This window comes from Ambystoma mexicanum, chromosome 9, assembly GCF_040938575.1.
Source record: "Ambystoma mexicanum isolate Mex_15411 chromosome 9, UKY_AmexF1_1, whole genome shotgun sequence".
NCBI lineage: Eukaryota > Metazoa > Chordata > Amphibia > Caudata > Ambystomatidae > Ambystoma > Ambystoma mexicanum.
Window position 1 is genome coordinate 735,475,873 of NC_090931.1, and position 22,257 is coordinate 735,498,129.

The 22,257-nt window shown below is 46.2% G+C and overlaps 1 protein-coding gene across 3 annotated transcripts in view; it reads left to right on the forward strand.

The window, feature by feature from the left end:
* Positions 1-8,557: 8,557 nt before the first annotated feature.
* The window catches only part of LOC138488560 (asparagine synthetase domain-containing protein 1-like), a 205,245-nt gene continuing 191,545 nt past the window's right edge, over positions 8,558-22,257 (forward strand). For 2 of the 3 annotated variants that reach the window (XM_069615634.1, XM_069615637.1), the window contains exon 1: positions 8,558-8,703. The gene's annotated coding sequence lies outside the window, so the exon portion shown is untranslated. The remainder of the gene's footprint in view (positions 8,704-22,257) is intronic. The other variant, XM_069615635.1, reaches the window with a different exon arrangement.

Genomic DNA, 22,257 nt, shown 5'->3' on the forward strand with positions numbered 1-22,257 from the left:
GGAAGGCAAGAAGTAAATTACAACATGCGGGCATCCAGATCACTGTATTAATTTAATTCATTGTCTATTGTATAAATCGTGAATCTTTTAACTTTGAATTCTGATATTTGAGATTAATTTAGTATGAAACTATTGCGCCATATTTTACCATGGGCGCCCATGTAGCCCAATGTGAGGCTTGGATAAGGCACTAATAGGTTAGGTATTCAAAGATGTCATGATCTGAGTTTCTGTCAAGACAATATATATGACTAATTCTGATAAAGAATTTGCTATTGAAGGCATGTCTTCACAATGTGGCTAAAGTCTGCCAACTTGTGTGTTCGTTCAGGCCATTGGTGTCAGTTTTTAGTCGAAATATCCATAACTGTTCTCTTCTGAACAAAATGGGACCCAGATCGCCTCCACGTTGTGGGGTGTTTATTTCTGCCAACAATGTCCATATGAAGTCTGTGTGTGCATGTTTTTTGAGATATGGAGTATTCTACCATATTAGATTTTTAGTACGAAAACAAGATTGGTGTTCTCTGAATCTTGTTTTGATTTGATTTGATTTGATTTGATTTTATTGATAAAGCGCAGAAACCAGGCCCATGGGCAACCGGGCGCATACTCTTAAACATGTTACAGTAGACAGTAGTTGCAAGTATGTTACAGAATATACAGAATATGTACATATACCGAAGGGTATCATTAACATAGTAAATACAAGTACAGAGCAAAGAGAGATGTATATACATATCCAGTACCACACAGGGAGATTAGGTTGTGTAGGGGTCTCATAAATCTTGGCGAATAGCCACGTTTTAGCATTGTTCTTGAAGAGGTGGAACGAAGGTTCAGTTCTAATAGGCGTAGGCAGGGTGTTCCAGAGTTTAGACGCTAGGACAGGGAAGCTCACTCCACCGGCTTTATGGAGTTTGCATCTAGGCACGGTGAGGCTGTGAGTTTTGGCTGCTCTAATGGGTCGAGTGGATGTGTGGAGCGTGAGGCGAGCGGTTAGGTAAGGTGGGGAGTTGTTACTCAGGCATTTGTGAGTCAAGGCGAGGGTTTTCAGTGCAATTCTTTGTTTTACTGGGAGCCAGCGTAAATTCAATCTGGCGGAGGATATATGGGAGCGTCTCGGGATGTTTAAGGCTGCCCTAATGGCATTGTTTTGTACAGTTTGCAGTTTATTAAGGTTAGACTGACTGGTCCCTAGGTAGAGAGTTCTACAGTAGTCGATTTTGGCCATGACAAGAGTTCTGGCGAGGGTGATGCAGTTGGTAGAGTTAAGGAAGGGTCTACAGGCATTGATAAGTTTGCAAGTATAGGCCGAGGCTGACCTAACTGCATTTGTTTGTCTATTCAGAGAGAGCGTAGAGTCGAGGTAGACGCCTAGAGTCTTAGTGTCTTTGGAGACTTTAATATCGTTGCCGTCAATAATGAAGGACTTGTAAGTTTGGTCTAGTTTGTTAAGCCGATGATTTGAACCTAGGAGGAGGAGCTCGGTCTTATCCTCGTTGAGGCAGAGTTCGTGATGTGCCATCCAGGCCTGGATAACCAGGTGAACATCGTTAAGGGCTTTGGTGTCGGCTGTGTAGTCTCCCGTGATAGGGATGTGTATCTGGGTGTCATCCGCATAGTTGGTATAGGAGACACCCAGATAGTCAAGCACATCGAAGGGGAGCTTGGTGAATACGTTATACAACGTGGGGGATACACACGAGCCTTGGGGCACACCACAGTGAATAGGAGAGGGATCCGCCGAGGCCATATGGGAGAAGACCCTCATGGATCTGTTGCTCAGGAAAGAGTGGATCCAGGCATTGGCAGAGTCAGAGAAGTGTGCTGCAGATTTGAGAGGCTGGCAGAGTATTTGGTGATTGACCAAATCGAAAGCCGCGGAGAGGTCGAGGAGGAGGAGAAGAGCTAGATTCCCTTTGTCCTTTAGCGACTCCATTTGGGTTTTCAGGTCGATCAAAGCAGATTCCGTGCCATGTTTAGGGCGGAACCCTGACTGTATTAAGCCCAGGAGGTTGTTTAGCTCGAGGTAATCCTGTATCTGCAGGTAGGCTGTGCGGTCCAGGATCTTGAGCAGGAATGGGACTGTAGTGATAGGTCTGAAATTAGTTGGGATGTCAGGGTCAAGGGAAGGTTTTTTGAAGAGTGGGATAACCCATGCATCCTTTAGGTTGTCCGGGACAATACCCGTCTTGAAAGAAGCATTTATGAATGCAGTGATGAATGGGGCTAGTTCATGAGAAGCTTCCTTAATGATAGGTGCAGGGTAGGGGTCGCCTTGGCAATTGGATGGTTTTAAATTGTTTGTGATGCCTTCTACTTCGAGGGTAGTGAGCAGGGCGAAGGAAAAAGGTTTGTGAGGAGAATTAGCTGGGAGAGAATTGGGTGTAGGTGTGGTTAGTAGTTGGTCAGGCTGTATGGATTTCTGTTTGTCTCTGATTTTAGATTGGAGGGTGGCAATTTTACCCAGGAGTGCTAACTGAATATTGGTGCACCACGTGCTGTCTTTGGTACAGGAGTCAGGGGGGCTGCAGGTGTCTCAAGTTCCTTAAGAATATTAAAGAGTTCCTTGGTATTAGACTTGGCAGACATAATGCGGTTGTTGTAAGAATCTTTTTTTGCATGGAATACGGCTTCTTTATAATTAAGGGTGGCTATCAGAAGACCGTCCTTGTGGGCGTCAGAATGGTGACTTCTCCAGCATGACTCAGCGATGCATTTCTCTTTACGTAACACTCTAAGCTGGGGAGTGAACCACGAGTTAAGGTGAGCTCGTTGTTTGGGTTTCCTCAGTTTGAGCGGGGCAATAGAGTTGATGGCTGCAAGCACTGACTGGTTGTACAGGTCGGCTAGGCTAGTGGGGTCTGAGCAAGTGTCAGGAGCATTGTTTAATGTTGGAAGGATGAGGGGGAGTAATTTTTCTGTCGTAATGTTCTTTTTATTTCTAGTGAGGGTCGCTGGGGCGATCAAAGGCATGGGTGGAGAGGCTGCTTTGATACTAAACATGATGACGTGGTGGTCAGACCAAATGCAAGGGGTGTTGGAGAGAACTCTAATGTTGCAATTGGTGTCACTGAGCCAGTCTAGTGACCGCCCTTTAGTGTGGGTGGGTTCCTGAATGTGGTGTGTGAAACCTAAATCTGTTAAGGTGTTAGCGAGGTCAAGGGCTACAGGATCATTAGGATCTTGGTGTCCCAGATTAAGGCCGCCAAGAATGATGGTTTGGGAGTTAGATTTTGCATTGTTGAGTACTAGAGTAGAGATGTCATCCACAAAGGATGTATGTGGGCCAGGGGGTCTGTATATTAAGTGAATAGTAACCATTTGGTTAGCTGAAAGACAGAGTTTGACAGAGAGTACCTCTGCGATTCCACCTTAGTGCTTGGGATGGTTCTAAGCCCTAATGAGTTTTTAAAGATGATTGCAATTCCTCCACCTCTCGAGGTGCGATCACATCTGATGATGGAGTAATCAGTGGGGATGGCCAATGAAAGTGCAGGGCCAGATGCCGCGTGTAGCCAGGTCTCAGAGATGGCGATGAGGTCGAGTTCCTGAGTCTTCATAAGGTCTGCGATGTCCAGTGCGTGTGCGGCTAGGGACCTTGCGTTAATCAGGGCAGCTTTAATTCAACCAACGTTGCTTGTTGATGCTGTGTTGGTCTGATGGTGATGGGGCGTGGGTGAGGTGGGCGTTTGTGGAGGCGGGTTGAGCGTCTGTGATTTTGGGTGTGGGCTCAAATACATGGGGTGACCCTTTTTACCCAGAAGTCTAGATCCTAATCTTAGGTTTCTAAAAGTGATAGAGCATGGTTGGTTAGGTGAGGGTTTTTTAGCAAAATGGTCAAGCCATAAGGCTGGATTGTTAAGGTAGATGTTGTGGTTTTGCAGTGAAGTGCTTGGGTAGGTATTGGTAGGTCTGTAAATGGTAGCCATGGATGTGGTGTACAGGGATCTAGATGCAGTTAAGTTAGATGGAGGTAAGTGTAGTGTTCTGGTGATTGACCACCCTAATAGTAGTATTTGTAGTGAGAGGAGCAGTGAGCTTATGGAGGACCAGCGTAGTATCATGTTACCAGGGTTAGCGAGGAGAGGGTCACAAGGGTGACTTATAGGCCGGAATTGCAGGCACTATTTGGCTAGGAAGTACGGACTATGTGCGAGCAATGCAGGCACAATAGTTAAGTACAGGTTTAAGCAACTTATTTAGAGTCTAGGCAATAGGGGTACATCAAGTCGGAGTACACAGGCAGAGCAAATACTGAGGCATGCACGTAAATAGCATATTAGGCAGGGAGCAATGCAGTTTTGACTGGAGGGGTGGTCATACCCAGGTATCTCAGGTCGCATGGGCATGTAATTAGGCAGATAACGTTGCTGGTATTACAGTTAGTGAAACATTTCTATGTCCATGGGTAGTGCCAACCTATATTAATGAATGTACTCCTCTGTGTTTGGGGACATGAAGAGCAGTGTCCACATGGTGCATGTCCAGTCGGACGGAATTGTTCCATAGTCTGTTGGCAATCCCCTGCTCTCAAAGATTTTGTCTGCGTTTTAAAGCAAATCTGGGACTCTCAGGGCCATAGGTGCCAACATTAAGCAAGGGCCATAGTTTCAGGATTTCCCATTTTAGTCGGTTGGTAAACTGAGAATAACTTAGGACGACTGTGATGTTGTCTGACTTGTCTCTTCTCCTTGTATGTTGTTCCAATGCTGTTTCTCACGGAACAGAACTGGCTCTTTTTCGTGAATGTCATACTATTTTCTTGGGCTATCTGTGCGTTCTTAATTTATTCACAATGTCTGCAGCTTGTTTATCGTCGTCCGGTAGAGTTGAACAATTCATTTGATAACAAAGAAGGTGTCGACATATGAGGAGGGCCACACAGCTTGTAGATATTGTTTGGCACACAGCTTGCAGACTTAATTAGTGATGTAAACACGCTAATGGTGTAATGAAAATGCTGATGCCAGGTCTGCATTCAGCCACTTGATTTATAAGCACTCAGTGTTTATTTCATTGAAGTCCTCTTAAGCACATGCATTGGCAAAGCCAACATTTTTGGCTTGTGTATAATATTAGGAACTTGATGGGAACTGCCCAGATGCCCAGGTACTCGCACTACTTTGCACCTGCAACTATCAATGAACAGTTAATACCAATACGACTGGGCCTGGCAAGTGCCTTCTGCCATGCCTGCACAAAAGCCCAAACTGTTCGCATTTCTAATGCTTGTTGTATCAGTGTGCTCTGTCTTGTCGATGTTCCTGTTGCTGTCTGTCACAGACACACCTTGTACCCACCGACTTTCCTTATGTATTGCTCTTTGTGGTTGTTTCTATTTGTGCCTCTTTGATGGAAAATTGTATTTGAAAGGTTGCAATTCTTGATTTATGTAAGGAATCTGTGGCGGTATATGACAACGGTGTATTCCTTTGTTGAAATTACTGTTCACGCTCTTTCTTGAATTTAACATTTTGACAAAAAAAGTGTAGAACCTAATGGAGGAAGTCTTATGTGGTGTGTTAAAGCCCCTCAATCAGGAGGATGGATGAAATGCACAAGGGTGGTTCATAAACTCATAGATGTGGCACCAGGGACTGTAAAGCTTCATAACTTGACCTGCTGGAGATCACCTGGACATGGTGGCGTACTGAGCGGGGAGTGGAGGGGGGCACACTGCACCCTCACAGGCTCTTTTGAGAGCCTGACCGGGACTTTCATCAGTGGGCCACCTCTCCTGTTCGACACCTCAGGGAGGGTGCCCAACGGGAAAGGTGTCCCGCTGGCTGGACAATGTGTGCTGAGCAATTCCTGCTCAGCATAGTCATTATCCTGCCAGCAGGACACCTTACCCTTTCGGAAACCTCTGCCAGGACAATGTCCCAAGGAGCTCCGGGCAGCAGCAGAGGGGCTCTCAGGTTGCTGTGTATCAACAGAGCATTTCAATGTGAGCCATTAGGTACTGATGGGAGGAAGGGGAGACTATTAGCAGGGACGTTTGTCCCTTTAGAAATGTGCATGGGAGGGAGTGATCAGCAGTGAGAAGGTTGCATAATGCTGCAGGCTTTATGAAATAATGACTATGGCTTTACCCAAGGGAGTTTTGTCAGGCTCACATTAATCTGCATGATGCTATTGTGACTTTGCATGCAGGATGGGGAGAATACAACTAAAGCCATCCTCTTATTGCTAAACATATTTCTATAATGATGTATAGTGTAAAGTTAATAATGAAAGGGTAGTTTCTTATGTAATGTGCTTTGATTCCTCGGCATTGCTATAAATAATTATTATTTCAGCACATGAAATGCAAAGGGAAACCTTAATAAATATCTATATAAACTAAACCTGTGAAGATGTGCTCAGTTGCTTAAATTGCCCACATCCCGGTTTCACGATTTAACCAAAGTGTGTTATCCTGGGCAGATCATGTGATCAGATTGTGTCTTATCTGCAGCTCTGTAAGTGATTCACTTCAAAGCTTATGTGTTAATATAAATATATATATTTTTTTTTAGTTGTCCCGCTCCTCCTTTATGGCCTCGAGGCAAAGCCTCTACTGTGGAATTATCATTGGAGCAAAATTGAGGGTCTCTTGTGGAAATCTTCCTTCCATCTTCCATTGTGCACTCCTCTCGTTAGTCTGAGATTTGAGTTGGGACTGACCTCTTTGAGTAGCCGCGCGGAGTGGAAGCTATTGTCCCTCTATCGTAACATAACCACAGCGAGTATATCCACTCTTTTTTTCGACGTAAACCAACATCGAAAAAAGGCAAAATCAAAAAAACTTTTCGGCTTAGAAGAAAAGACTGGCTGCATTTTATACAGGCTGGGATTAACAACAGAAACTCTTATTCAAAATCCTAAGAAAGTCAAAAAAAAGTTTAGAAATGGAGGACTGGATTAAAACGATCGAGGGAGTCAGAAGCCTTAACCCTCCAAACCTTTTCCTGAAAGTGGACAGAAAACATGGTACCATCCCACACTACTTGGAAAAGTTCCCGGACCAAAGAATTAGAAACAACTTTCTCAGACTCAGACTGAACATAGCCCACATGGGTGAAATACTGGACCAAAGAAACCAGGGCGAGAAGGCAATAAGCCTTTGCAAGATCTGTGCCTCTCCGAACTTACAATCCCTCAAACACCTGTTGCTGGAGTGCGAAGGCACATGGGCGATTAGAGTATCATTACTGGGGAGATTTGTAACCAGAGAGGAGAGCCTAGTTCAGGATGCATTTTGGGATAGACTGATCTCCAGCCAAGAAGTAATGTTAACTGCTGCGATAGTAAACATTTTGGAGAAGCTTACTATCTTAAGGAACTATCAACAGACTAGCCATGCTCTCGAGCCCTTCAGTCAATGGGATCAGTCTACTTAGTTAATCCCTGGTTTCTGAGCCTTTATTTTTCCCTTTTTATTTTCCCTTTTTATTTTCTGTTATCTTAAATATGTAGGAAAAATTGCTTTTTGTATGAAATCTGAACTTTCAATACTTTTCTTTTTGTAAAGGTTTTCTCATAAATCAAAAAAAAAAAAAAGTGAATATATCATGCTGTTATTTAAAAAAAAAAGCCTGACTATAGAGTTGCTCCATATATAACAGTGCAATTTAGGTATTTTGCACCACAACATTATTTGCCACTTGGCTTACTTATGACAACTTAATCTAAAGTCACTTCCACGGTGCCGCCCTTTTCTGTGAAGTAATTTCTGTTGGTACAATCAATATGCAAATTAGGTTTGTATGTATTTTGCCCCAGAGCACCTGGACAGAGCTCTGATAGATGTGTTCCCTGCATCCGTAATGATTCTGCAGTAGTATTTTTTTGTTGTGTTAAAATGGCATATGACAATAGTAATGTTACCAAAAAATTAGATTGGGGTAGAGGTGGGCAGTTTGTTGGCACATGAGACCACATGGAATTGCGCACACTGCATTTGGGGGAAAGTAGCAGGACTTTCATCCTGGCTAATCCCCTCCTTCCCCCACTCTTGAAATGCTGGATACTCCCCTGACTTGACAATATAGGGAGGTCTAAGAAACATTTCATACGCTGTAAATGTCTTATTACCCCAAAGCAGCGCGTATCCATATTTCATGAACTGTAACGATGAATAATGGCTTCATCAGTCGAAGCAATGTATTTCAATGACAAATTAAAGTTTATGAAAGGCCGAGCTTCGTTCCGTTGTTGATATAGATTACACACTGTTTATTATTCTGAGAGAAAGCTTTACCTCAAAGGCTTCCTCAGAAGCACCCTCGCATTTTAATGCAAAGCTTTCTCTCAGAATAAACTGTGTTTGTCTATTATAGCAATGAAGGCAGCTCGCTCGGTGCCCTGCTGCTTTTGTCTGTGACAGCTCGGAAGAGTGGCCGCCGGTGCTCAGGCTCAAGCCTTAATGCAGCCAATCAGCTATGAGCCGAACACAGCCGAAGACCAGGGGATACCTGATCAGTATAGGATACCAAATATTACGTAAGAGCGTGGACCATAGACGTACATACCCTGAACGTAACTTGCAACCCACGTGGTGAGGTGGATGCAGAGCGTTGCTAGGGTCCGTTTTTCTAATGGGAAGTAGCTATTACATTTTGGGACATGAAAGTACAGTCAGGGACACGCGCCCGTTTCTCTTTGACTTCGCTAGTTGTTTACGGGTCCACGGAGGCAAATAAAACATAAGTACAGGTACGTTACTTTAAGAGTAGTTGACGTTTGTCCTAGTGCTGTGCACGTCTGATTTAATTGGTTCGCAGTGGAGGTTTGGATTCGTTCTCTGAATGGATAATAATATGTTTGTCCTTCTTGAAATATAAAACTCGTTTTCTATTTATAAACCGAAAGAGGATATCTCACATGATGCAAAGAGGACGTTTTCAGCGCTGACTTGATAGGCATGATTCTTTATTTTCTCTCTTGTTGGACTGAGTTGGCTGTATGTTTATCCAGTGCTCTCGATAATATTTTGAATTGAGAGTATTTTACTCCTTATTTTTTTAAGCTGGGAGTCAAATGATTTTTGGGGACTACAAATGTACGTCCAATTCCCAATGGGAGTATTTTATAAGCGAGTAATATTTTTTAACTGGAAAACGGTAATGTTTTGTATAATAATTATTCCTAGTTATTCATTCACAGTTAAAGATACATGTTTACTTCTTCCAATCGGGCAGTCATTGTAGCTTCTTCCTGTGGTACTATGTGCACTACTGGCCCAAACATATCCATGGAGCTGTGTGGTTGAAAGCCAGAGCACAAGGCCCTACGCCTATTTCCCTATTTTTATTTTTTGGTAGTATTTGCCTATTTTTAGGGAGTAAAAGTGGCCGATACTTCCCTTATCTGTAGGGCTGTGTTTACCCGTCTTTCTTTTGTTTCCAATGCACAGACCAGTCTGTGTATGCAGAGTTAAAATCATTAGTAAAACCAATCGCTTTGTTTTTCATAAGTGTGAGTGAGAAGGTGAGTGGTTGCACATGGTTGTTTTGGTGGCTGGATGGGTGTATACATAGATGGATGAGTGGCCGAATATCAGATGGATGGATGGCTAGGTGGATGAATGGTGAGTGAGTGAGTAAATATGTTTGGATGTATGAGCTAGTGAATATTTGTGTTAGTGGATGGTTGACTGGATTAAAATGATTGGATCAGCCATTGAATATTGATGGCTAGTTAAGTAGTTGAATGTGTTTGGTTGGGTGGATGAGAGGATGAATATAGTTGGGTGGACATATAGATGGATGAGTGGACGGATTGATGACTGGGTGAATATGGTTGAATGGGTGAATATGGTTGTATGGTGGGTTGATACATGTATGGATGAAGATTTATGTATGGGTGAATGAATGTGTGACTGAATAGTCCTGTTTTCCTCAGATCTGAGGGGTGCAGTCTGCCAGAATATACGGCTTGGAGTCAGAGCATAGATAATACAATATTATTCCAATTGGAGGCACGTTGATCACACTGACGATGCTCCCAGGAAGTGCTCTCAAGTCATGAAATCCTGCAGAGCTAAGTGGGGCAGCCTGACAGCACTCAGCCAAGGTGCCACAGAGAAAGTACAGCAAAGGCAGAAATCTCGAGGGTCTGAAATTCTCAAAAACTTGTTTACTGGAACTCCAGCTATTCTGTAGTAAGTACCCTAATCTCGCCCGCCATAAAGCAGTTATGCTGTGCCTCAGTTGACTTTCTAATTGCACTATAATACATTGGGCCTCATTACAAGTTTGGTGGTATATCAGCGGTAAATCCACCAAATGTAATTACCGTTATTGCCTTTCGTCTGGTGGTATTACTGAGGGATTGCAAGTGGTGGTAGGCGGTGGTAGTCACCATTAATTGGAGTCCACAGGACTCTATGGGGATTTTGGCAGTAATTCTGCGATTTTGGAGGGTTTTTTGGCAGAAAGGTGGCAGATTTACCTCCATCAACTGGCGGTGAAGCTCTTTTAAACATACTATACTCTTTTAGCTTCTGGATGATGTGTCAACTAAGCAAGCCTTTTAGGCAAGAAGAACATTTTAGGAGTGCAGTACTATACTGGTTTAAGAGAAAACGGTGGTTGTTTAGTTGTGTTGGTGGCGCTACCAAGTCGCTATGAGTCGTAGTGATTGTTACCTTTCGGTAAATGCAGAGATCTGCTCACCCGAGGAAAGGCCACATCATATGCCCTATTAAACATTTTAAGAAATAGATCACCCATGCTAAGCGCTTCTCAGATGTGTCGTTAATAAAACAAGTCAGAAAGTTGCTATACTGCAATGGTGATTTTGAATGATCATTGGTGGGCCATTTGTCACAGTTTTATGCGGCATAGAAGCTACAGGATTCTAATCGGGGAAAACTATCATGCTGCAAATGCTGTTCTCTGGCAACAAACTGGGCAGAAAAGAGGTTCTAGAATCTTACAGAGCATCTCATGGGTCACTTCTAAAAGGCCCACAGATCAACGACTGGGGTCTGCAACCTTTGGCTCTCCGGATGTTTTGGACTACAACTCCCATGATCTCGCACCATAGACTATGGTAGCTTGGGCTGATGGGAGTTTTCGCCCAAAACATCTAGAGAGCCAAAGGGTGCAGACACCATAGCTAGAATATTTAAGAACACTATGAGACCAAGTGGGTGATCCTAACCTCAGAGACATGCAGAAGCATCATTTACCAAATTCACAAAACGGACTGGGAGCCCCTCTGCCGAGAACGAACACCACCAAACAACCAGTTCTATGGGAAGGTGCCCACTCGACAGGGTCTACAACCACGTTTCAGCTCGCTGTACCTTTCACAGTAGGAAAATACCCATTTGCATATCAGTCCTTGTCGCACTCTCAAGGGCAGTTCAGAATTGAAATGCTAGGCAATTCTCCTCTGAACAAGCGTACCAACAGCAACCCCAGACACGTGTTCCGGTTTAGTCGGGCCTCATCAGTGAGGTGAAGCTATGCCTCTCTAAGCACAGTTAGCAAGGGGTCCATGTCTGGATTACTCTGGGAAATTTAGGGTGAAATCCAAAGTTCCTAAAAATGCACAAAACGGTCTGGGAGCCCCTCTACCTAGAATAAACGCGGCCAAATAAACTGTTTTATGGGAAGGAGCCTACTTGTGAAGGTCTACAACCACGTTTTAGCACACTGTACCTTGCACAGTGGGGAAATATATATTTGCATATCAGTCTTTGTCCCACCCACAAGGGCAGTCCAGCACCAAAGTGCGAGGCAATTCTTCTTTGAACAAGAGTACCAACAGCGACCCCAGACACGTGTTTCAGCCTAGTCGGGCCTCATCAGTGAGGTGAAGCTGTGTCATTTTATAATCACGTTTTCAAATATTTGAATCAAGGCCTTTTTTATTTCCATTTCATTCACCATTAGGCAAGATCTTGTGATGTTCAGTATTTCCACCAATGATTTGGTGCTCTGCTTTTGCTTTTAACACAACTACACAAGTATTTCACAAATTCATTTTAATATTACAAATATTGGTTGATGTTATCTATCCCTCTAAGGAAGTGACCTATTTACTCTTAGTCTTATAAAAATCTTTTTTACAAAATGTCAGAATGCCACATACTGGGTGCTACTAAAATTGTTGCCCTGCTTTCAATCCGCTTAAGATAGTGTTTACTCCAACCCCGCAATGTATTATCATTGAGGAATTATCCACTTGTCCAACGACACTGGGATTCCTGGACCAACTTAGAACACTAACTGCAGCAAGCTCAGGAACCCAGTCACTGCTAAGGTTGAGGTGACAATCTTGAAAGACCATGACTGCAAACTGTCTCCAGCTGACCTTAACAGAACAGGTTTTCAAACATTTTTAATTGAATACCACGTTTATCTTGAACTGTAATCAGGTGTTTCAATGATTCCATTACATCTTTTCCTTTACAGAATCTACAACCTGCATGTTCTGTTTGTAACAAACCATACCTTGCAATAACTTCTCTTGTTGGAATCAAATCCCTTTTAAACCTCAGGAAGCTATGCCTAATCCACCAGTCGTGGTAAATTGCATGGTAAGGAGCCAAGGTTCCTGCTTGTTTATGACCCCTTCCGCCCCCAAAGATGCTTCAGTGAAGCGTACCCATGCATTTTATTCATTGTAAACGGCCAATCATTTTGTACAGGATCCCCTTCACTCTCCCAGGATTGGCTAGCAAGTGGAAAACGGATAGACCAATAGCCCTTAAAAAATCAGAACAAAGTGCAGCAAATTCCAAAACAAATCTGTCCCCCTTGACATCAATAATAAACTTTAAATCGGGGGGCGCTGTTGCGTAGCAGAGCCATGAGGACGTGAGCAGCCATAGCTCCTGTGTAGCTGCAAATATCTTGCAGTCCCATCCTGGTTCCTTGCATGCCTGCATACTAATGAACATAGCCCCGAGCAGCGGAACGCAGCCACTACTGAAGGCTGCAATCCTGCAGAAAATCGTGCAAGGGAACCCTGCAAATGGACTGCCAAAGGTGTAGGCAGGCGCCATTTTCCCCACTCGGTCCGGCGGTGCAGATGGGGCTAGTGGCCGAAGGGGACAACCATACTGGCCATAACTTTCCTGAAACCCACCCGCCCCCATGACGGGGGTGCAGAGGACTTCGCCAGCTGACGGTGCTCAGCCAGGACCATAGGTGCCAAGCGAAAAAGCCCCAACGCTGGATGACCATCCCCCAACCAGGCGGGAGCGTTGCGGGAACAGACGGCGAGCCGTCGGAGGGAACCCAGCGGCCGATTGAGGTGAGGAGGCCGGGGCGAGGGCTGATAGTGGAGCGGCTGGAGACTGGGAAAAAGCTGCCCCTATTGGGGAGCGCGGCTCCTTCTCTCTTCAACAACCCCCCCCCCCCGCCCCGCACAACCCCTCCACCAACTGGACACTGCCGGCATCCTGGAGGTGGCTGAGCTGAGCAGGGCTAACACACTCCCAGAGCCCCGGTGCCTGAATCGCATAATAGCGAGCCGCCAAACAGCGACGTCAGAAGCGCCCAGAACAGCAACACCCAGACCAAGGTGGTCCTGTGACACTCACTGAAGGGTGGGGGAGCCTGATCCTTGCCTCAGCCACATCCCGCAATTGGGGGTGACACCCCCCACACACCTCCATCAGAGCTGGGCTTCCCCCAGCCACGGATCAGACACTGGACTGCTGACCGGTCCTCTGAGCTTACCGGGCCAGAAGGATTACACCCTCCCACGGCAAGACACACAAAACAAGTTGGAGGCACCCTGAGCGGCCGTGGACCTTTGAAACCGCCTGTTTAACAGCACCAGCACTACCTGCAGGGAAGAAGATATCTGGCCCGCGGAACATAGTAGGGGTGGACGCAGAGGAACAAGGGTACAAAGGGAAGCGTTTCCCTGCCAGCAGAGCTACGGCCTGAGCGCCCATGATCAAGGGCCACCCCAGGGCCAATAAGGGATAAAACGGGCCAACAGAGACGGGGAAACAGCAGGAGCAGAGGCACCCAGACTCCGTGTACTTGACGCCTGGCATCACAAGCAACAACGAGGCACCCTCCTCCCACTGGGGCCACGGTCGCCCTACCCAGACAAGGCAGATCACGAAGGAACAGGAAGAGGTGCTGAGACTAACTATGCGCCATACAGGCCAGTCAGCCTAACGGTATAAAACCTCAGCCCCCACCATCGGGGCACTGACAATCAAAACTTGCGGTGAAGCAGCAGACCGAACACACAGCACCATGGGGAAAGATAAGACCAAGAAGGCCAGTCTCCAAAGTAAGATGGACCAATGCACAGTGGGTACTTCTCAGCCACCAATGGGTCAGAAGACATGGAATGGAACCACAAGACTCTCAAATCACCCTCTGCGACATATTGAGTGCCATAGGAGAATCCAGATCCTCACTGGAGGAAAAAATAGGTGGCCTCTCAACAGAAGTGACCTTCCTTAGATGGGATATGCGGAACATGGCTTAGAGAGTCGGGGAGGCAGAACAACGCATCTCGGATTCAGAGGACGCCATTAAGAAAATGGAAAAACAACTGTCTGTGGTCACACAGAAGCTCACGCAAATCGAAAAGAGGGCAGAAGACAGTGAGGGAAGAGCTAGGCGAAACAACATTCGCATCCTTGGAGTGCCAGAAAAAGAGGAGGGGCCCAGTATGGAGCTCCTCTTGGAACAGTGGCTCATGGAACTCTTCGCCTCCAAGAAACTTTCCAAATTCTTTTCAGTGGAACGAGCACACAGGATGCCAGCGGGTCGCCCCATTCCCAGGGCACCACTCTGCACCATAATAGCATACCGGCTGAATTATCAAGACCGAGATGCACTGCTACAAATGGTGCGGGCTACCAGCTCCATTACGTACAAATGCTATCGAATACCAAGGAGGTCCAGAGAGCATGCCAATCCTTTGAATCCATCAAAAGGAAATTGCATTTATTATGCATAAAATACGTGCTTTTTTTCCTGGCACAACTCAAACTCCACCAGGACGGAACCGTGCACTTCTTCAATAATCCAAAGTAGGCATGGTCGTGGCTCCAAACGAACATCCTATTACTGCCAGAACACCAACTACCAAAAAGGGCAACCCAGAGGAGAACCAAGCCAGGGTCATTCTTGAGCACTAATCGACTCGCAACTGACGGAGCAAGTGGCGCCCATGGAACCTACGCCTGGGGCAGAGGGCAATGGATGACTCGGTGCCCACTGATGCCGGACAACATCCTTGCAGGATGTGCAGGGGCAAAGGGCTACAGATGGGAAGCAGTGGCTCAGATGGTTAGCTGCAGCGAGTATCCAGCAAATGGTTGACACCGTTTTTTCTCACCCAGTTGGAGTGGAGTTAAGGCTACATGTGCTTCGAGTTGGGGAGGGAAGGGGCGATAGTTTGGCAACCGTTGTTGGCCGGACTACTGTTTTTGTAGAGTTCATAATGTACGCAGCACATAAGGGCACCCGGATAGGGGTTGACATGCGAAGGGGAGGGTCAGTGGGTGGTCGGGATGGAACTGGAGGGAGAGTCACCACCTGGGCAGTAGCAGGATTCCACCGGGATGATGGCTCATAAAGGGAAAGTCACGGTGATGACCTGGAACATAAATTGGCTATGTTCTGGGGTTAAGAGAAGGCTAGTCCTACAGTTTCTTAACAAGCTCTCCCCCGACATTGTGTTTCTCACAGAGACCCATCTAGCAGGGACGAAATGCAGATTCTTCCACAGGTCTAATTATAAGGTGGCTTTTCACGCAGATTTTGCTCGGGGCTCCAGGGGAACACTTATACTGCTGCACAAAAGGGTCACATTTCAGCTAACGGAGTAGAGGTGTGATCCCAAGGGGCGCTACGTCCTGGCGAGGGGAGAATTGCAGGGCGACACTCTGGGAATGGTAGCGGTCGACGCCCCCCCCCCTCCACTCTCTATGGATCTCCTAGCAGATCTGCAGGGGCTCACACTTCAATGCCACGCGGATACTTGGATACTAGGGGGGGGGATTTCAACGAGGTGATGGATCGGGGCCTAGACAGATCAAACGTGGGCTCTAGAAACCCGGCGACCTGCACTAAACTATGTTCATTCACTAAAGCCCTGGGGTGGGTGGAGGTGGCTGCATCCCACCAATAGAAGCTACTCCTTTTTTCCAGGGTGCATGCATCAATGTCACGAATAGACAATTTTTCCATCCCTGTGTGCATGACACACCGACTGCTCTCCACCAAATACCCGGCCTGAGGGAAATCAGACCACTCTTCCCCCCCCCCTCTCCCCCCGATCATGGAACTAACAAATGGGAGGGCAAAGCCCAAAGGGAGCTGGTGCCTCAACACCTATTACCTAGGGGACCGCAAATTTGTGGATGGCCTGCCTAGCAGCAAAGACCGACGAATATTTTGAGGTAAACACAGGGACGTTGGACAGCCCAGTTACGCTCTGGGAAGGGTATGAGGCCATGCTGCGGGGGAGGCCCTTTCAATAGTGGCAGGCAGCATGTGGCAGAGGTAGAGAAGGCAGAGAGAGAGAGGTACAACAGATGGAGGTGGAGTTCCTCTCCTCTGGGGTACAGAAAGCCAAGCGGTCGCTAGTCACAGCGCAAGAAGCGCTACGCAACATTGCATTAGATAACGCTAAAGAAGCACACTTGGCCAGACTAAGACGAGGGACAAAGGGGGTAAAATGAAGGCCTGGTTAGAAAGGCGGGACAGAGGATCCGGGCACATGTGCGCCCTGCGAGATTCCCAGGGGGAAGAAATTACCTGCGACACAGATATAGCCGGGGCCTTCACGCAATTTTCTGAGGCGCTACATAGCGTGGGGAAGGGGGACCGTGATGCTTAGGACCCGGATGCATTGGGCCGGGTGCCTATCCCGCGGCTCTCTGCTCAACAAGCCTTCGGATTGGAAGCAGACATCTCGGAAGAGGTCTCTGCAGCAGTCGCACAGCTGCAGACCGGGAAGGCACTGGGGCCCAATGGGTTTCCAATAGAGATATGGAAGCAGCTGGGGGAGAAGGTATGTGGCCATCTACACCGCCTCTTTCTGCAGTGCAAACTAGATGGGGATCTTCTGCCTGACCTCAAAAAGGTGAACATAGTGGTCCTGCCGAAGCCGGGCAAATCCCTGGAATATTGCGCCTCTTGCAGGCCAATATCCCTAATAAATGGGGAGGCCAAGCCCCTGGCCCCCCGAGTACTGTCCAATCGTTTAATGCGGGTGATAGGCTCGCTGATACACCCGGACCAGTCCGGGTTCAGGCCCTCTAAATCCATGGAAATGAACATACAGCGTGCACAGCTCGCCATCGATTTAGCAACCGAAATACCCGACCAAGTTGGCGCTCCTTGCCATAGACTTCGAGACGCCCCTCGATCCCGTGCGGTGGGAATCACTTTGGGAAATAACACGCTGCATGGGATTTGGCGAAAATGTCCTGGCTTGGGTCCGGCTATTATACACCTCCCCTGAAGCAATGGTAAGAGTGAATGGGGTCACCTCTCGGACCTTCGCACTGGAGAGAGGCACGCAGAAGGGATATCCCTTTTCACCGCTGCTTTTCATTCTTGCAATAGAACCCCTAGCAATACAACTCAGAGAAAGCCCAAATTGGGGGGATTTAAATGGCCTTGGGGGGGGGAATAGGGTATCACTTTATGCGGACGACCTCTTAATATATATGAACAACCCCAAAGCCTTGTGCTCGGTCGTGACGGGAATATTACAGGAATACCAAAACTTTAGTGGACTCAAAATAAACTGTCCTTTTCCCAATACAGGTAGAGGTGACATGGCTTCCCCAAGAATGCCCATATCAAATAGCTGCAACAGGATTCAAATACCTGGGAATCCATCTGAGCCCATGCTTGGCGGATTAGATCCAGCTCAATCTAACCCCTGTAATGAACACAATTAGATACCACCCATTGGCAATCCCTCCCTCTAACCCTACAGGGCAAGACGGCCTGTTCAGGATGCTGTCTTTGCCCAAATTCCTATATGCTCCACAGAACGCCCCTCTCCCAATTCCAAAGAAGGTCTTCGCTGCAATTGAGGGATTCTTGAAGGGGCTCCTTTGAGGGGGGGAAACAACCACGAGTGGCATTGAAGACGTTGCAGCGGTCAGTGTGGGAGGGAGTAATAGGCTTACCCAACCTGCGCAGATACTATCGGGCAGCCCAGCTAGGGACAGTGAAGCAATTGCACTCGTCAAAAGGTTGACTGGCTACATGGGGACCAATGACTCCCGCACATCGCCGCAGAGCGGAAAAGGTTGAGAGGCCGGATGTCCAGGCAGGCCCTAAATGGGGGGTGGGGAGGAGAGTGATACCTGAGGACCCTATCTGGACTAATAAGATACGCGTGCCAGGTCTGGGGGGAGGCCCAACAAGATATGGGGTGGGGCTGGAAGCCGACTCTTGACTAGCCCATATGGCACAATGCACACCTTGGGGAACTGTTGAATATGGTGTACTTGGAGAGCTGGGCGGTGAACGGGATAGACACCCTGGCAGACATCACACAAGACGGACGACTTTGGTCGTTTGAGGAACTACAACAGCAATATGACCTATCAACAGGAGAGGGGTTCAGATACATGCAAATATCTCACGCCATTGCAGCCCAATTCCCCTCCCTGGGAGATGTTCCTAGCAAATACCAGCTCAAGGCTAACTTATTTAATGCAGGCATCCCTGCCAAGGTCTCGTCCACTTTGTATCAAGTACTTTCGGCATTCGGGGCTGCATATCTTACCATCTTGCAAAAGAAGTGGGAACGGGTTCTAGGAAGGATAGAACTGGAGGAATGGGTAGAGGCCTTGATGTTCCTGAGGGAGGTGGGAATAGCGGCACGGTTGCGGTTGATGCAATCCAAAATTCTCCATAGGGTATACTACTCCCGCACAATGCTCACCAGATCGGGCAAGATAGATAGTGACACTTGCCTCATATGCAGTAGGTAAGTAGGCACTTTTTATCACACACTCTGGGAATGTACACAAGTCAGAATCCTCTGGGCTAAATGTATGCAAAAACTGTCCACTGTAATGGGGGCCCGGGTCCCCTTGTAGCTGAAAATGACACTGCTGGGAATATGGGAGGACACAGACTTCAACAAATACGAGAAAACCTTCCTGGCTGTAGCAATGGGACTCGTCAAAAGGTTGATAGCCGCATCCTGGGGCTCAGTGGAGCGCCCAAAATTAAGCCAGTGGTCGGCGGAAATGGACCGTTGTATGGGCCTAGAAAAAAGGGTTTACAGAGGCTGGGGCAGTCCTGGGAAATTCGCGAAGATGTGGGATATACGAATGGATGGGAAGGAAGGCCCAGACCTTCACCGTTCCCCCTACCAGCTCACCACACCGGCACCTTGGGAGGCGGCGCTCTCATGTCAACACGGAAATATGTATGGACTTTAACTGTAATTTGCATAAGTCGTACTTTGATGTGTATTATTTGTTATGAAAACAATAAACAGATTGATAAAAAAATAATAAACTTCAAATCGGAAAACAGGGATTCATTCAAGGGGTTTAAAATATTGTAATAAAATGATAAAAATGTCCATTGAGCCCTGCATTTTAATAAGTAGAGGCCAAGCTCATATCTGATGGCTACAGAGCTCGGCACCCTCAGGGCTCTTCTCCACACACGTCCTTCTAAAAGCTCTAAAGCATCTAAAAGACCAAATGCATGAACCTCTATTCCATAAAAACATTTTGGGATGATTTTACCCTCCTAAAACTTCAAGATTGGGATTAGAGAGAACCTCGTGTCAACTGATTTGAAAGAGCTTTCACTTGTAATTTTTGAGGTCTCACTGGGATAGAAAATCCCAGGTAAATGAAACTTTGGACCCTCTCTAAACACTCTGAAACAACTTTCCAATGAAATCTCGTGAGTTTTGTCTTTTTTGTGCAATGCATCACTTGTTTTATTTGCGTTGATTTTGAGAGAATGAGACGGCTTAGTTTGTAATAGCAGTGAGTTAATGCTGCAGTCCAATCACTGTACAGTCAAATATTAAAAAATTATCGGCATATGCCATCCATATTGGTTTTAAATTATGAATTTTGGACATAGCAAACGCAGCAGTTTCCAAAAAGTTTCCAATGTCCGGCATATATAGGTTAAACGGGCAGGGTGCCAGAACACAACCCTGCCTGACCACTCCAAAGGTGCGAACACTGTGCGACAAAGACCTTGCCTGATCCAGTCTTATTTGCACTTTCAAAGTACTGTGGATCCAAATTATAAGTCACAGCAACCCCTGTGGGATCCACCACCTTTCCAACTTTGCCCACAAAAGGCTACGATCCATGGTACCATGTAATTCCATCGCCAGTTTTTATTTCGCACCATTTCTTACCCCCCTCAAACACCCCTTCAAACCTATTTGCAAAAACCTACGAAAACCAGTCTGCCATTTTGTGATTATCACCAGATATTTTTTCCAACACTTGAGATGCTCCAACAGCAAGGCCACAAAAAACTTGCTGTCGGTGTCAGGTATGGCTATCGGACGATAGTTTCTGGGATCCAAGCGTTACCCTTTCTTAAATACTGGTACAATGTAAGCGGTTGACCAGGTGCTAGGGAAACTATTGGACTCTACCACTTGCTCAAATAAATTTGCCAGAATCCTAGACCGGGCTGAGGGGTTACCTTTAAACGGCAAATTGGAAAGTTTGTTTGGGCCCGGAGCTCACGAGGTGCTGATCTTTAAAATGATGTCTTCGATATGTTCCGTGACCACCATCAACCTCCAAGTTTCAATCTGGGGAACCAGGCTACACTCTTGCTTCCAAAGCAGGATTCAGACAAGACAAATAACTTGAAATAATGGGTTACTCAGCCCTGCTCAGAAACAGAATTAATTTGCAGATTCGATTGCAAGGTGTTAGTCACTCAAAAGTCACCAAAACGCCTGCAGGTTTTTATTTTGCAGGACTGAGAGCATGCATTCTACATCTCTCTGACCTCTTAGGGCTCTAATGCCCGGAAGTCAGTTCCTAAATGACTGTTTCACTCTCTTAATTCTGACCTGCACAACTTGAGGGGTTAACTCACACATTTATTTTAGTATTTTTATCTGCATCCTCGTTCTTTTTTTGTTTTTTTCTTTTCTTTCTCCCCCTGCACAGTTCAGCATCATAAGTGTGCGGGTAGAATTTAGATTGACCATGACCACCACCCTTCATGCCCCCCAGGCTAAATTCCAGAAGATCTTCCATGAACCCCCCATAGTTCCCCACTGTCGGTGTGTTAAATTGCCAGTCTTGAGAAATAAAGGTAAGGTATGTTTCTAGACCTTGATTTACTTTGGATACTGAACTCGCATTCCAGGAAATTCTGTTTCCACCTGCGTTTACCCTCAAACCCACTGACATGAGCTCTACTGCCCGTGGGTTTTACGCTGCAACCTCAAAGACGAGACAAGTATACAATAAATTTGGAGTGCACAATTTGAAAAGATTTACAAATGTCAATCTGACCCTTACAGACAACAAATATATAGTCAATTGTTGAGCTCGACTGGCCATTCGACCATGTGTGTTTGCTGGGAAAATACCCAGAAAAAGCACCTTTCAACATGGTAAGACCCAGGCCACTAAATTCTTCAACCAACTAGAACCATGCAGTTCTTTCAGTGCCTTCTTCAAAATTGATGACCACTCTGCATCTGAGTACATGCTGGTTGAGTTAGAACCCCTTCCAACATGTTTTGACCACCCGGAAATGTGTCACACGAATCATTAATAGTTGCAGTTACTTGGTCAATAAACACAGCCAGGTTACACACCCCCATGTGTCAGTACACATTAACTATCATTATGTCCACTCTCTGCACAGTGATTAACCTGATCTGGGTGGCGAGATGCATGCCATATAAAGCCAGGCTCAAACCAGGCCCGGTTGCAGTGCCACTCTGGTGGTCTCTTGGATGCTGCACTCCACCTATTCTTTCAATTTCATTGACCGGCCAGCCAAGTATTCTCAGGTATATACCTAGTTACTCTGTATTAATAGCTCCCATGTGGCACTTCATGCTCTCCAATAACCAGGATCTATTTATTATCTTTGCTAGCGGTTACTCACGCCATAGATCATTGCCTCTTTTGCAAGCCAAACATCATAGATGTCAGTATTTAATCTCGCTAGAAGCAGCCTCTGCCTGTTTAATATATTTGACAACTCAAGTTCAGGGTGAGTCCTGTGTTATAATACGAAGATTGATACCTATACATTGGACGGCTATCATTTGCTTGACTTTGTTTCA